The sequence below is a fragment of the Nannospalax galili genome, unplaced genomic scaffold (genome assembly GCF_000622305.1).
Source record: "Nannospalax galili isolate Female #2095 unplaced genomic scaffold, S.galili_v1.0 scaffold433, whole genome shotgun sequence".
Taxonomy (NCBI): domain Eukaryota; kingdom Metazoa; phylum Chordata; class Mammalia; order Rodentia; family Spalacidae; genus Nannospalax; species Nannospalax galili.
In genome coordinates, this window is record NW_008338715.1 from 839,814 (window position 1) to 856,331 (window position 16,518).

A 16,518-nucleotide genomic window follows, 5' to 3' on the forward strand; every position below is an offset into this window, starting at 1 on the left:
GATGAGTTACATCATTATACATATATTTTTTGTTTAAATCATTGTATAGCAAATAATCATGCAGTTTCATACATCTTTTGACACAAACATATGTTTTTGTTTTGTTGTTGTTGTTACTTTCTTAGTTATAAAAATCCTTAATTTTAAGATTCATTTACACAGCATATTTTATTTGCTCTTTGTTTCTTGCTTGGCACCACAGACGGGTTTTCATTGCAAATTGTTATAGTTTTTTATTATTTCTATTATTATAAAATAGATATGAACTTAAATTTTCTTTGCTAAATTGACTTACAAAAATTCGTATTGGGGCTGGAGAGAAAACTTATCAGTTAAGATCACTGGCTGAGATGGCAGAGGCCATGGGTTTAGTTCCCAGTACGCATATGGCGGTTAACAAACACTTCCTAACTCCAGCTCCCAGTGATCCTTTGCCCTCTTCTGACCTCCAGGGGCAATGCATGACATGGGTGAACTTTCACAAATGCAGGCAAAACAGTCCTAGACATAAAGCCAAAATAATACATAATTTTTTAAAATTAGATTTAAAATTCAGAGTAATTCTGAACTGTTCTCAAAACACCTTTATATTTCACTTGGAGATCTGAAGAATTCTACCACTAGGTGTGAAACTGTTTTCCAAGTGTAAGTAATCATTGGAAGTTAAAAGCTTGCATATAGGCTAGGGGATCAAAAATTGATCAAAATATAGCATGAGAAACTCAGAAAAATTCTATTGAAAAAGGGGAAAAATACCCTTTAAGGTCAGAAAGTTTTCATTTGTATATATTGCTGAGCTAGAACTCGGCACAATACTAAGGCAAGCTGGTCATCTTTTTTTTTTTTTTTTAAATGAATTTGAAATTAGTTCTCATATTACTGTACATTTGTAAGTTATTGATTACCACAGTTGATGAAGGAAGATTGCTGTCAAATCTCAGTCAAAAAAATTAATATCAATAATTGGAACTATCAGAAAAATCAAGATCCTATTTTCCCAATGATAAGAAAGTACATAAAGTTGAGCTGTTCCTTGCTTCAGATTGATAGAACTGGTAGTGGAAGCACTGAAGACTAACACAAACGCTTCAAACAACGTAAGTGATGCTGCAGCAGCCGTTCTGAATGTTCTACATGTCCTTTCATATTGCACACATCATATGCATGCTCACTGTGGTTTATCCAAGAGGACAGTGTGCGTGTACGTATACACCATTGTTTAGGTGAAGCCCATAAGTGCCTTTTGTTTGAATTTTTTTCTTTTTTGCCATTTATTTTTCTTTTTGCGATAGTGTTTCTGTATACAGCTTAAGCAGATCTTACAATTACTATGTCCCACAAACTGGTGACTAGCTCAAATCATCTACCTCCATAAGCCTCTGAAAGACTAGGATCAGAAGCATGATTTATCATTCCCTGCTGTTTCCTGTAATTTTTCATCTAATCTGTAATGTTAGGAACTGTTCCACACTAGGGCAAATTACTTTCCCATTAGCTGGCAATGGCAGTAGTTACAGTAACCTGCACTAGTCTTCAGAAAATGTAAACTGTCATCTGATATTGGAAAAATATAGGCTTTAATGCTGAGGTTTAAAAAATATTAATATTGAGTATTTGTTTTGGTTTTGGTTTTGGTCTTTTTTTGAGACAGGATCCCTCTGTAGCCTCAGTTGACCTGGAACGCACTATGTAGGCCAGGATGGCCTTGAACTCACAGAGATACACCTGCTTCTGCCACCCAAGTGCTGGGACTAAAGGCGTGCGCCACCAGTCATGGGTTAACATTTCATATAATAGATCTTAATCACATTTAGAACCCTCCTCCAGCTGCACTCTCCTCCCCTTACTGGATTTCATGCATTCTGTCATGTATATTTAGCATTATTAGGTCACATTTTTGTTCCCAGATGTCCCTCGGTGCAAGTTCATCCACTGATGTCTAGTCAGCTTATCTAAAGTCGCTCCATTAAAGAAGACCTACTCTGCCTCACCCAGCAGTAATTAGTTGCCAATAGTTCTTTGGTTAGAGGTGTACCTGCTGCCTATTTCCTTGTTCTATGCTGGGTTTTTATCTGATTGAGTCGACATGGGTCTTGTGCATGTTACCGCTGTTGTTCCAAGTTCATATGAGGCTAAATTTTAGGGAACAAGAGACTGCAGAATGTGATATCTTTTAGCTTTTCAACCACGCTTGGTTTTCTAATGAATGCACTTTATCATCTTGGCAACACTGAACAATCACTGAGAACATCTTCCTTGGGATAAGAATTCAGTTAACTTGTTTAGTCTTCACATCTTTATAAGATTCTCCTTTGATAAGCTAAATAGAGAATGGCTACTTATTGTTTTAGTGATGTTTACGATGAATAAATACACATTATAGTTATTTTGACTTGCTGATTCCTTCACACTCTAAAGTATGTGATTTAGACCTTAACTGTGTTAAATACCAAGATAGTTAATTTTAAACCAGTACTCATGGCATTGTGATCCTTTAATATAAACATTTGTAATCAGTATTGTGGTGACCTTTAGTTGGTACTTTATTCCAACGTGTCACAGTACATACTGCAGAATCCATGAAAACTTACCCAAATTTAAAAGACATTATTTTCCAGCATAACTATTCCAGATCACTTAAGTCTTAATTGCATATAAAAAGCTAATTTTAAATAACTTACAAAAAGAAATATATATATTTATAATTATATATATATTACATATATATATATATATATATATAATTTGATCATTGTTGAATGCTTATGAAATGTCAACATCACAGATAGAGGATTTTTAATTTATTTTCTCTACATTAGTGTTTTTTTTATTTTAAAAATATCTTGACATATTTTAACATTACTTTTAAGTTTCTCAAAGAATTGGTTTTCAAAAAAATGTTTCTTTTTTGATGAACTTGTTTCAATAATGAGCTGGCTTTAACAAATGGTCCATTATTTTGGTACTGATGTGATTATTTTTTGCATATGCTAGCAAAAGACAGATGACAAAAATTACAGGAAAAATGCTTATTCATTCAAGATGAAAATTTCATTCAGCTAAGAACAGGGATTGATTAACTCACTGTGGATGATAGTCCATTAAAATTTTAAATTAAATGATTGATGTATGAATATTTACACAAAATGTTAAACCTTTCCCCAAACATATCATTAAGGGAAAGAAGACACCTAAAAACAAAGTGATTAATTTTGCATGTTTTTTAGTAGTCAATGCAAGGTGCCAATTTTTAAGAAAAGCTATTAGATAAGAGCTAATTTGAGATCATTAGAATGATCTCAAATTCAAAATGTTTATAAAATGTGAGCATGTCATTGAGATCGACAGGAAAAAATTCAAACACATTTCGTTAAGATTTTCTTGGTTAAAAAAAATTAACTCACATGATATGAAAGAGAAAATCAAGGAAATTTGAATGTGCCACAAGGGAAATGGACTCTGCTTGTATGGAAGATAAAATTTGAACATGTACTGATCACTGAGTAGTCAAATGTAAAGAGGACAAAATAATGGATATGTACAGTCACAATGGCTATGCAAACACTTAAAATAAGAAATAAAATGATGGAGTTGTAATTTCTAGGGATTCTATGTATCTGGCATGTCATTAAATTCTTTAAAAATAAACAATATTTCTTAGACAAAGTATATTTAAATTCACTAAGAACACTTAACACTGTTCTCTTTTATTACTTCAAGAAATCTATAGCACTTATCCACAATAACTAAGTTTCCACACCTCACCTAAAACTAAATTTCTACTTTGAATGGTTCCTTATATGTTCACAAAATAGTATACATGTATCATAGCCTTCTAAACATATTTTATCTAAAATAAATTTCATTGTATGAATTTAAACTAAATTTAAAGTTCTTCTAGTGTGCACATACTAAATTTGATACTAAATGACAAGCTAGTTCTAAACCAAACTAAAAATTATTAATAGTTAACATGAAATAATGAATTTTAATTACACGGCAGAAATTATCAAAATGTAATTGCTTTTATGTAGACAAAGAGTTTTGAACGTTTTCTTTCTGAGGGCTCTTTAGACTTTACGTAGGTGAAAATATGCAGCACCCCTCCTCCTTACTTCAGAGGGGATGCAGCAAGCTCTCCCAGACAATGAGAAATATCACTAAAGTGAGTGGTCCCTTTAATCTAATGGACTTTATTTCCTGGTTCTTTCCATTGTGCCCTGATTGCATTGTAGACCCAATTTGACATATCCTTTTGATTTGATCCATTCCAATAGCTAACAAGCGTGATATTTCATCATTTGTTCAGAAGAGTGGCATTTTAGAACATCAGACTGGAAAACTGAAAATTTCATATAATACTAACCTAAGAATTTGTGGAAACACAGGACTGTTGTCATTTTCCAATAAATTGTTTTTGCCTAGATGTCAAGTTGTGCATGGCAGTGGCTTTGCCCCTGTGTTACACTTATGATGGGGACAAGGGAGGTTTCTGTCATTTGTAGTTTCCTGTCTTGAAAGAACTGATTCTCGCGAATGGACTTCATGTATCCTTTGATGGCCAGCAAAGTCCTTGACTCCATATGTGGTCCTGGGCACCAGGGCCTCCACTTGGACTTTCCCACACTCAGGACCCAAGATTTGGCATCATATTTTATTACTCTTCTACAGACCCAGTATGCCTTCACCTGTGCCCTTCAGAAAATGTAAAGCACTTAATTGAACTTGGATTTTAAAAAGAACATTAGAAAGCATGGGAGTGAAGAGAGAATGTGTTAAAATACATTGTCTCTATTTATAAAATTCTCAAAGAATTAATAAAATATTTTATAGAAAAATAAAGTAAGGACTGGAGAAATGGTCAGCGATTATGTGGACTGAGAAGCCTGGGTTTGATTTTTGACGTCAACATGGTGGGTAACAAAAATTCATAACTCCAGCCCCAGGGGATCCAATTATCTCTTCTGACCTCCAGGGTCAGTCATTGTATGACACAGGTGCACTTACATACATGCAGGTAATACCTCATACACATAAAATAAAAATAATAAAATCTATTAAAAATAAAGTCGTTGCTATTTGCTAGTGCCAGAGTTGTTATTACTTCCCTTCAGGAGATAAATTAGATTTTTTTTCTTAATGCAAGCAGTATCTGGGTAAACTTTTTTTGTTCAACAATTTTAATTTATCTTCTATACAGATTAAACAGAAATCAAAATAATTTTAGGGATTCATATTCTTTACCTGTTTTTCCTCCAAGATCTTTGTACTATACAACACCAATTAAAATTACTCAGAGATTTTTGGTTTATTCTTTTACTAAGAGATCATTGGTTGCCCAGTGCTACATGTCTACATATTCTCCTTTATGTATTACTGAGGCCAAAAAATTCAATTACAAAGTAAACCATAACATACTAGAGACTTAGAATTTAATCAAATTATGGACTGAAGATATCCCTATACCAATTGTAATGGGAGCACATGTAGCATTCCATGTATCACATGAGACTCATAGTCACTACTTAGGACAATATTTATTAGTGACATTTTGAATCTACAGAGATCAGTGCTAGTCTTAAGGACATACTCAATAATTCCCCACTCTCTCATTCTCCAGTATATTCAGAAATATTCAAAGAGCTTCAGGAAATATTCTATGGAAGATATATAATACTAATGTAATTTTACTGCAGTATTCTTCTTTTAGATAAAACATTTTCTATTCAATTAAGGGGTTGTTGAATAAATTAACTTTCTCAAGTATGAAATGTATTGAGAAATCATGATTAAATAGATCACTCACTTTGTATTCCTCTGGCTTTGATGTTATTGAAGGTTCAGATTAGAAGACTTCTGGCATGTCACTGTACTAAATTCTTTACAGTTAAACTTCTGGTGCCTATTATAAGATTCATTATCACTTTTCCTTTCACTGATATAGTACTACTATTTTCTCTCTCCATGTAGCATCGAACTCTGAATGTTCAAGTACAGATATCAGAAATTATAGAGTTTCAAAAAAAGTTAAAATGCAATTATATTTTAAAAACTTTTAAACATCTATTTAATTTGTATTGATTTTTTTCAACTTTCATACCATATAGTTTGGTGGTATTTAGATTCCCTCCCCTATCCTATTCACAAGAGGTTGCAGAGTGCTTATCCTGAATAGGACAACTATTTCAATCCTCTTTTCCCCAAGGCTCAGGATCATTGCAGAAGAAAATGCAGAAAGATTGCAAGAGTCAGAGGGGGTGGATGACTATAAAGAAGCAGGGTCTTCCACACTGGTGGTTAGTTACTCAAAGAACCACAGCAATGGTAACAGCATGCATAAGTCCTATGCAAGCTCAAAGCATTATACCTTATCACTGTTATAATGAAAGTGGTCTTGTCCCCCTCTGATGATTTTCACTGGATGATTTAAAGGTCCTCAGGAAAATTCCACTTTAACATTACTATCTCAGTAAGCAACTGAATTCCTTCTTCAAAGATAAATTAAGGAATGCCCAGTGGCATTTCAGTCCAGACTTGTTGAATTAATTGATGACACTTTTAACAACTGTGTCAGCTACTAATACTGTTGAATAGCCAATAATAAATTTGTACCATGCTGAATAAAGTTCTTTCTTACTAAAATGTCAGAAATGCATAAAATTTCTTCCCAAGTTTACTTAGCCATGATTTTTCAAAATGAAGTTATAGAATCTTGGAAGTGTCATATTCCAGTAGTTTTCTGTCCTTCATATTAACTGGATAATTGGCTCCCAAGAGAATCATGAGCTTACATGGAGTAATGTTTGGGCCAAAAGAGAATAGCTGTTTACTACTAATTATCCACCATAGATCAGATGTGTATTAGCTATAAAACAAGTGAGCAGACCACTTCCAAAATGATTTGTGGCCCACCTGGCATGGCTCAAAACAAGGACTCCCTTTCAATCATTGAGTGCATTTATAGTAACTTAGAGTTTCCCATTGTCCAAACATTCCAGTGGTGAGGTTTTCCACAATTCTTCACAAACACTTGTCTCATTTTTTCACATTTTTTCCACTTTTTGTAACAATTACCCACTAAGAGAGTCACAGATTATCTGCATAATAAATTTATGAGTATTTTATATTCACTTTAAAGTCCTAATATCATGATTTTAACTGAATACACACAAAGATTCATTTTTTAAAAAAAGAAAACTAAAACCAAGGAGACTAGTGAACATTTTCATTTTATATAATTTCTCATTAGAGTGTATTTAATATAGTTTTACTGTCTTTGAAATCATATATATGTACATAGAAGAAATTGTTTTCAACAGCTTCTATAAAGAAGCTGATTCATATATTGATGACTGGTCTATCTATCTGGATTTTTCATTCCATCTCTCTGCCATTTATTAAGCTTTTGTTTGGATATTAATAAGTACTATCTCAATTGGCATACTGTGGAATGGAAAAAATATTAGAGCTTATGACCTAGGACAACTATAAGAACTAAATGAGTTAATCTCTACAAAATAATCATTGATTTGCATGGCACATGGCAGAATACTGAGCAATGTTACTATGGTAGTATTTATGAAGGTTGTCAAAAATATTCCAAATAAAGTGAATCTCTATAGCTGACTACAGAAAATATATTGTATACCGGGTTCGTATGATAAAAGCAGATTCCTTACTGAAGTAAATTGAAAAGAAAAAATACTTTAAAGCAAACAGTAATGGATAGGACCACAGATGATAAAATATGATTGGTTCAAGTGTGGGGAAGCAAACCAAGAAACTTCTTTTTACAATGAGGGCTATTTTTTCTAGCATCACAGCTTTTTTCTTTTTTTGTAAATATTCTATTGAATTTTTGTGTAATTCATACAGAGCATCTCAATCTGGAAGCCACTCCCCCTGAAAGCATTACATGTTATATTACAATTGAAGTTCTTCTAATTTTGATAAAGTATACAAAGCAATCATAAAATGGACAGGTGTAGGCGAATCCAAGTAAGAGCAGAAAGGAGAAAATAGTTTAGTGTAGAAAATGGGTTTATTTTTTCAAAATATATTTTGAAAAGCTACAAATTTTGTTCACTATCTCATTCATACAAAGATGGAAATTGATTTGATTGGTTATTGAGATTTCTAACAGAAAGTACAAATGTTTTGCTCAAGTGCGTGTTGGGAATCTCGGCTTTGTCCTCACACTGATGCTTTTGTCACAAGATTAGTGTTCTCCTGACAGCTACCAACAAAGATGCTTTAGCTTTGCCAACTAAGGTCACCAATCTGCATTGAAATTCATCCTAAAAGAGGCTTATGCTCTGTGCCTGCTCCCAGGCCTGTTTGCTACCATGAAAACAGTTCAACATGAGATTCTTATACAGAGAAAATATCCACAACTCCCCTTTGGTTTTTTTAACAGGTTTAAAGAATGGAGTATGATATTTTTGGAGGATTCCTTAATTCATGCTTTATTTACTTTAAAATTAATTGTTTTAGAAACTGGGCATGGTGGAGCAGCCTCTTCTGTTTTGTTTCTTCTGGTTTTTTTTTGGGGGGGGGCAGGCTTTTAATCCTAGCCCACTTAGGCAGATCTGCATTTGGTCCAGGTCAGGCTTTTGTACCACAGCAAGCTCCACACCAGAAGGGACTACAGGGATACTCTGCCTCAGACCAAAAAATTAATTTAATTTAATTGTGCTAGATATTCACCTAGAAGGTCAGTTTCAGGTCCAGTATTTCTTCACTAACTTCTCTTTATGTACCATAACATTAGAGACAGTGATATTTAGCAATTTTGAAAACCCTTGTGCACATTCCTACAGAAACATGTTTATCTGAATATCTTTATTTGATATTGAGAATATCTCTCTGACACTATTCTTATTCCCATTTTTAAGATAAAGAAATTGAAGTTTAAAGATATTCAGTGGTCGGGGCTGGAGAAATGGCTCAGTGGTAAGAGTACTGACTCCTCTTGCAGAGTAAGTTTTGATTCCCAGTGTCTACATGGTGGTGGACAGTTGTCTATAACTCCAGCTACAGGGAATTGATACCCTCTTCTGACCTCTATGGGCATTGCAAGACATGGGTGCCCTTATACCCATATAGGCAATACACTCATACACATAAAATAAAAATAAATAAATAAAATATTTTATAAAAGATTTTCAGTGATTTCCCCACGACTAGAGATCTAGTAAGTAAGGGAATAGGAATCTGAGTCCAAGAATGATTATTCTAAATTCATTTATCTCTGAATATTACATATGGCATGTCTCTACCAAGAGTCAATTCCCTTGTATCTGTTCCCTAAGTAGCTCAGATCTGTTTACATTACTTCTTCCTTAGGAAGTTTACTTTGCTGTCCTGCTTGCTTTGGAGAAAAGCCACTACAGTTATTTGTCACATTGTTAATAATTCTAGATTAAAATGGAAGAAAGAGGATAAGACATTCTCTACCATTTCTCTGTTACAATAATTTCTTAATAAATGAGTTTTATGGTTTCTATATTATTAAGTCAGAAGCATAATTCCAACTATAAATGGTGATACTGAAATATAATGCATATCCATAAATTTTAATGCATTTTCAATAATTTTTTTGTTTCTTTTATATGCTAGATATTAGACTCAGATAATTATAAATTCTAACTTAACAAACACTAAACCCCTGAGACATAATCACATATATGGTTATACAATATGAATAATTATGTATTTAACGTATGGTGCCCAACTTCCTCCACCCCCTTCCCTTCTTTTCCTTTCTTTCCTTAACTTCTATCCTTCCCTCCCCTTGCCTCCTCTCCCATCATTCCTCCTCACTCCCCTCTACCTTCCTTTCCCCCTTTCTCTATTTAAGGATCCAGACATAGAGCTGCATTTATTCACATTTTGTTGCTCCATGACTCTGAAATAAGATATTATTTAAGGTCTAACTGCTGTTTTAATCTCTCTTCTCTAGGCACTAAAATCTTTACAAAATAAAATTTAAATATATTTATTATTTTATGTGTATGAGTGTATTACCTGCATGTATGTGAGTCCACCATGTCTGTGCAATGCCACAGAGGTCAGAAGAGGGTGACAGATTCCCCTGGAACTGGAGTTAAGGAGAGTTTGTAGCCTCTATGTGGGTGCTGGGACTCAAACCCATGTCCTCTGCAAGAGCAGCAAGAGCAGTCAGTACTCTCAACCTCTGAGCCATCTCTCCAGTCCCGCAAAATAATTTTATGAAGGTAGGTCTATAGAAAAATTTTGTATAACTATTGCCCATATTTTGTGGCATTTCATTCAACTTTCTGTTGCCATAAAAAAATATCCTAGAAAAAAGTGATTTACAAGGAAAACATATCATTTTTTTCTCACAGTTTCAGAGGTCTCAGTCCTTAATATGATGGGACCTTAGTATTTAGTCTTCTAGTGAATGTTTCACTGAGAGAACACAGTGGAACAAACTGTTCCCATCATTCTGGAAGCAGAGAAGTGGGAGGAACTGGTTCCCTAGAGTCTCTTCGTGGACATGACCCCAATCACCTGAGAATGATAAATAAACCTCATTTTTCAAAAGCCTTACCAACTCCTACTAACACCACTTTGACAACTAAGCCTTTTATCACATAGTACCTTGACAAACTCATTATCTTTATTTCTAATCACAGTATTTTTCCTCTTCAGTGCATTTAAGAGGCAGGCAGATCTCTGTGAGTTCAAGGCCAGACTGGTCTACATAGTGAGTTCCAGGACAGCTGGACTCTGGGAGACTCTGGTTCAAAAAGACAAAAAAAAAAAAAATTACCTGTGATAGCTTGCTAAGTTTCATTTTCATAGACCCCACCACTTTATTTTATGATCTAATGTATCCAAGAAAGAAAATAAGAATCTGCATATTCCTATCCCATACACAAACCTCATGGGCAGATTGGAGAGGGGAACAAAGAAATTCTAATGCAGAAATTATTTGCCAGTTCATGTAGAGAACTGTATTCTGGAAAGTTCTTAAGTCTTCTTTATTGTGTAAATTCTGATTACAGACTTACTCTGTTCAACATAAACATGGTTCTTTAAATATTTTCTGTGTGAATCATCAAATTGTGACTCAACTCAGAATCAGAGCTTCATGGTTATAAAACTATTTAATCATTTATCACTTTGCATACATTCTACTAACTTATTTGCATAATGATTTATACTGCATATTATCAATTTTTATGCATAGGATATTTCTTTATTACTTCACTCTGAAATGCATTGCCTTTTGTTGCTACTTTCTGAGAACTTAGTGCTTGCAACACTTGCAATGATCTAGAATCTTGTAAATATTTTCACTGTCCTACGAGGATGTAGTGTAATAGTGGATCAAGTATGTAAAATCTCCCGCATATGAAACATGCAGAAGCCTTTTGTGAGATTTGAAGCAAAGTTTATTTTGAACTCATAAATAATTTATACCAGACATATTAAAAATGTTTCTGTTTTCATATTTCTAAAATTGATTAGCATGCATACATTCATGTATAAAATATCTATTAAATGCTCTGTCTTCATTGTGCTTTACTGGCAAACTGATCTATACCTACGAGCTGTTTGAAAAGTAGTATTATAGTCAAATGTATGTTCGAAGTTCAGAGGATTTAATAATCCTACTTAAGAATTAATGAATTGAATAATTAAAATCTAATAAATTTAAGTATTGAACGCAATATCAATTGCATCAAATTCAATATCTTTCAAAGACAGGATAGAGGGACTTGTTGACTTCACATTTTTTCTCTCTTTTACTGCAAGTATGTTTATTGTTTTCTCAAATCCCTTTAGTCATGATATTCAACTTCATTTATTAAAAATTGATAAAAATGGCAGAGACTTTGACATGTACAAAGCTGTTGGTTCAGTCTCAGATGCTGTAAAAAAACTTTGATGATGAACCACTTTTACCTGCTTGGGTGACAATGTTTAAATTTTTATTGAGCTTTTGTGCATTTCACAAAAAAGTTCTTAATCAAATATAGACCTTCTCCTCAATCCATGCCCCTCAGCCTCCCATCAGACCTCCTGTATTCTGCCATGCATATTAAGTCCTATCCAGGCAAGTGTTTGTACCCAGACGTCCTTCAGTGCTGAAGAATCATATCTTATTTAAAAGTATCAATACCAGGATAATTGATCTTTACTGATGATGATCTAATTATTCAATGAAATTTGGACACAAAATGAAGTCACAGAAATATATAAGACTGTTTGCCCATAGGGAATATTTTCATTTATTATGATATTGTGGATAGTTGTCAAATCTTTTGAAATATTCTTAGACTACAATAAAGGAAATGTGTGCTTTTTTAGTTTGACACTGAAATGTCAACATCTTTGCAAGAACAAGAATCTTGCCTCATAAGTTATTTTGTGTTTGTTTTTGATATATGAAATGCTTTCTACTAAAAGAGATATGTTTCTAGTACTAGCTAAGAGAAGTTTATTGAATCCTCATCATGATACTTGCATGTATGACTCATACTGTAAACTGATGCTTAAATTACTACTGAAACAATATTTTCCTTTAGTCTGTTTTATCAGTAAATTACACAGTATTATTCTAACCATGAATTCCTTCATTTTAATTTTATCTGCTTAGTGTCTTTGAAAACAGAAATCATTGTCGATTTCTATATTTTCTCCTTTTTTCTAATAAATAAATGATGTTTGAAGATGAATATTCTCATTATATTATGAGTTATCATTCTTTGCTTTCTTTTTTCATCAACACTGCATAAAACTGGAAGTTCTTTGTATATGTGAACATATATTCACAAAACACATATAAAAGGAACCATTTGTTTCAGAAAACATGATTTTTTAAAAATATTTTCTTTATTATTTTTATTTTATGTGTATGAGTGTATTGCCTGCACGTATGTGAGTGCACCCATGTCGTACAGCAGAGATCAGAAGTGGGCTTTGGATTCCCCTGGAACTGGACTAATGGACAGGTGTTAACCACCATGTGGGTGCTGGGAATTGAACTCGAGTCCTCTGCAAGAGCAGACAGTGCTATTAACCACTGAGCCATTTCTTCAGTCCCCAGAAAACATGCTTTTAAAAGCATAAATTGTTAGTCAGGCATGGTAGCACATGCCTTTAATCCCAGCACTTGGGAGGCAGAGGCAGGTTGATCTCTGTTCAAGGCCAGCCTTCATATTGAGTTCCAGGACAGCTGGGGCTACACGGAGACCTTGTCTCAAAAAGACAAAATAAATAAATAAATAAATAAATAAATAAATAAATTCTTAAGAATTTGTAATTATTGTTGGAAGAGCAAGGGATGATGAGATTCTTTTGTTTTCACACATTTTTAACAAGTAATAGCTATGAAAACCTTAAAATCAAAATTGAGTTTATAGCATTCTCTTACATGATGTTTGTCTTTCAAAAGACAAAGATCTGGTCTGTGTTATTATTATAGTGTTTTGGTAGTGTTGGTGTTTATTTTTGATTTAGAAATATCAGTGCTCTTTACCTCAAAACTGTGTAATCACACATGCAATATAATTTATAAGAACATTTAACATCAAATACTTTTACTTTACGCTCTGTGGTTTAAAATACTACCATGATTTCTACCGTACTATTATTTAAACTCTTATAGAAAAGTATTCAGCTCTATGTGCCACCACACTACCTTTAAATGAAGACTTAATATTTGTGTCCACATTCATGTGCTAGTTAGCACAAACAATCATTATATTAATTCTGTGTTTAGAAAGTTTTTCATAGGATTTTCAGTAACTTCCACATGGGCTCAAAATTTTCAATATTATTTAAGCCTTAATAAAGACTAACACTTGAAAATATATGTTATCTACCTTGTTAGAAATTCACATAATTTTCAAATAAGCTACATTTTAGGAGCAATCTACCCTTCCTTGATTTTCTTATTTGTTTTCCTTTTACAAAGTGAAGGATATTATTTATATCTAATCAGAATTTATGTTAAAATTCTTAATTATATAATATTTAAAATCACTTTAAAGATGTTAAAAATAGTGATGATTAAAAAAATAAAATTATCATTATGTGTCAATCTCTAAGTTTTATAGAGCTTTCTTAAGTAAATTTTTGAATAAATTTTAAATATTTTTGTAAGATTATAGATTGGTACAGAATTTGTCTTTTGTCATTGAATCTAGCTGTACTTCCCCAAATATATTATATTATAGTGCTTTAATATTTGCTTATGGCTCTAAACTTGACGTTTGTTCTCAGGAGTTAAGAACTTCACATTTCTCCTAATCTAAACATAGTTTTAATCCTCTAGCAAAAGAGTTATTTTATTTTGGGCGATCTTCATTCACCCTCAAAAGTAGTTAATGGTGACTGTAGTCTGTGTATTGCCACACATTGATCCCTAATTGTGCCTTTCTCTGCCTTTCACGCAATCATATGATTAAATTGTGCATACTTATATAAAGACAGTTTCTCCGTTTCATGATCGGCAACTGTGGTGGTTTGAATGAGAATGTCCCCCATGGGCTTCTAGTATTTGGACATTTTGTCCCCAGTTGGTGGCGCTGTTTTGGGAGGTCTTAGAAGGTGTGACTAAGCTGGAGGAAGCAAGTCACTGGGGGAAGGCTTTGAGAGTTTAAGCCTTGCCGGATCTCCAGTTGCTCTCTTGTTTCCTGTGCCCACTTAAAGATGTGAGAGCTTAGCTTCTGCCCCTCCCGAGCCACCTCTGCAACCATGCCTCGTGGCCAGAATGAACTCTCGCCCCACAAGTTCAAATAAATTCTTCCTTCTACAAGTTGCTTTGTTCAGTGTTTCTATCACAGCAACAGAAAAGTAACTAATACAGTAATCCATTTCCATCTGTATCATTAGTTCCCCAGTTTTACACAATATAATATTCTCACACTTTCTATGAGTTAGGTTGTAGACATTTGTGGTGGGTGGTTATTTTACATACCACATAGACTTACTTGATGTTACATGTATTCTCTTAAGCATCCGGTGCATAATGATTGGCTTTTGCTGGACTAACAGAAATTTCATCTTTAGAGTTTTTCACTAAGCTGGCACGAGTGTGTCTCTTTTAAAGTCCATTTTGTGAGAGAAATATTCTTTTCTTCACATTGTTTTCTACTAACTTAAGCAACTCATACATACCGAAATTGTGGAACGTGAATGTATTCTAGCCTGAAAGAAAAGAACAGAGTCACAAGACAAACGACCTACACATTGGAATTTGAATCATTTTTGCAGCAAATCTTCCATTCTGGGAATACCTGAGGATTCTTTTCCCCTGCCACAGTCAGTGCTATTATGACACTGGTTCAGCTGACCAACATTCATATTCTCAGTGGTTTTCTGGCATGCCCAAGTGTTGTTTTCACTCTTTGTCATCTGCCTTATTTCTCTTATTTATTCTACTGGGTAGAAAATTTGATCATTTTCTGTCGTGGTTTGTTAAATAGATGGTACATTAGGAAATAGACAGTCAGGATTCGTTCTGCTGTATTGGCACAAGTCTCATATATATTTTAGCATAGCCCCCTCTCTGGGATCAGTGCTGATCATGTGTATCATTTCTTCATGATTTATTTATTTATTTAGTTAGTTAGTTATTTACTTTTGAGTTTTTATGTTGGAAAGGTGAAAATTTTGTGTTGGTCAAGTTTATAACTGAGTGTAAAAGCTTCTTGGGGAGATTATTTTTTATTAAAGACTGGCTCCCCAATGATTCATAAGGTGATATCATAATAGTATGCTAGCTATTTTTTCTTATCATTTCAGTAAAGTACCAAACAGAAGCAGCTTAAGGGAGGAAAATGTATTTGAACTGAGGGTTTCAGAAGATGCACTCTATCATTGTAGGGAAGGAATGTGGAACTGCTCAGTTTCAGCGGGAATGCATGTTCTACACTGTTTGCATGGTGTGCTGATCCAGGAAACAGACTGCATGGAAGCAATTCTGAGCTATGACTGTGAAGGCCAATATGTGGTGGGAGGGCAACCTCTGCCACATGACCTCCCAAAACAGTAGCATCACCTAAGAACCTAGTGGCCAAATGCATTTCACATTCAAACCACAAGTACCTACTCAGAAAGCTTATTTAATGACTAAGTAATGAATATAAGTCATTGATCTTTTAATTACTTTAAAATTAGAGAAAAGGCTGTTATTTAATACTGCCTTCAAATTCTATCTAAAATGCTGTTTATTGATTGAAAAATGATGCTATTTGCATGCTAATTTTTAAAATTCATAATTTTTAACTTACTTAAATGAAACTCTACTTTTTAAACGGAATTATCTAAATTTCCTCAACATTCCCCTGTGGTTATAATCTCTATATTTTAAGTGATTTTGCATAATTTTCTCTTAAAATGTTTGGAAATGCTCTCCTAGCCTGCACTACTAACCTCAGGCCTCTTGTGGTAAGTCTATAGCGCAGCGCTCCGCGCCGGGACTCCCTAAGCCTCATTCCCCCTTCCACCCCACCCCCCAACCCCCTGCCTCCCCGCCCGCCG

At 33.8% G+C, this 16,518-nt stretch overlaps 1 protein-coding gene across 8 annotated transcripts in view; it reads left to right on the top strand.

Moving 5' to 3' along the window:
* Epha5 (EPH receptor A5) overlaps positions 1 to 16,518 on the top strand; it is a 378,563-nt gene that overhangs the window by 203,825 nt on the left and 158,220 nt on the right. The gene's annotated exons all lie outside the window — the stretch shown is intronic.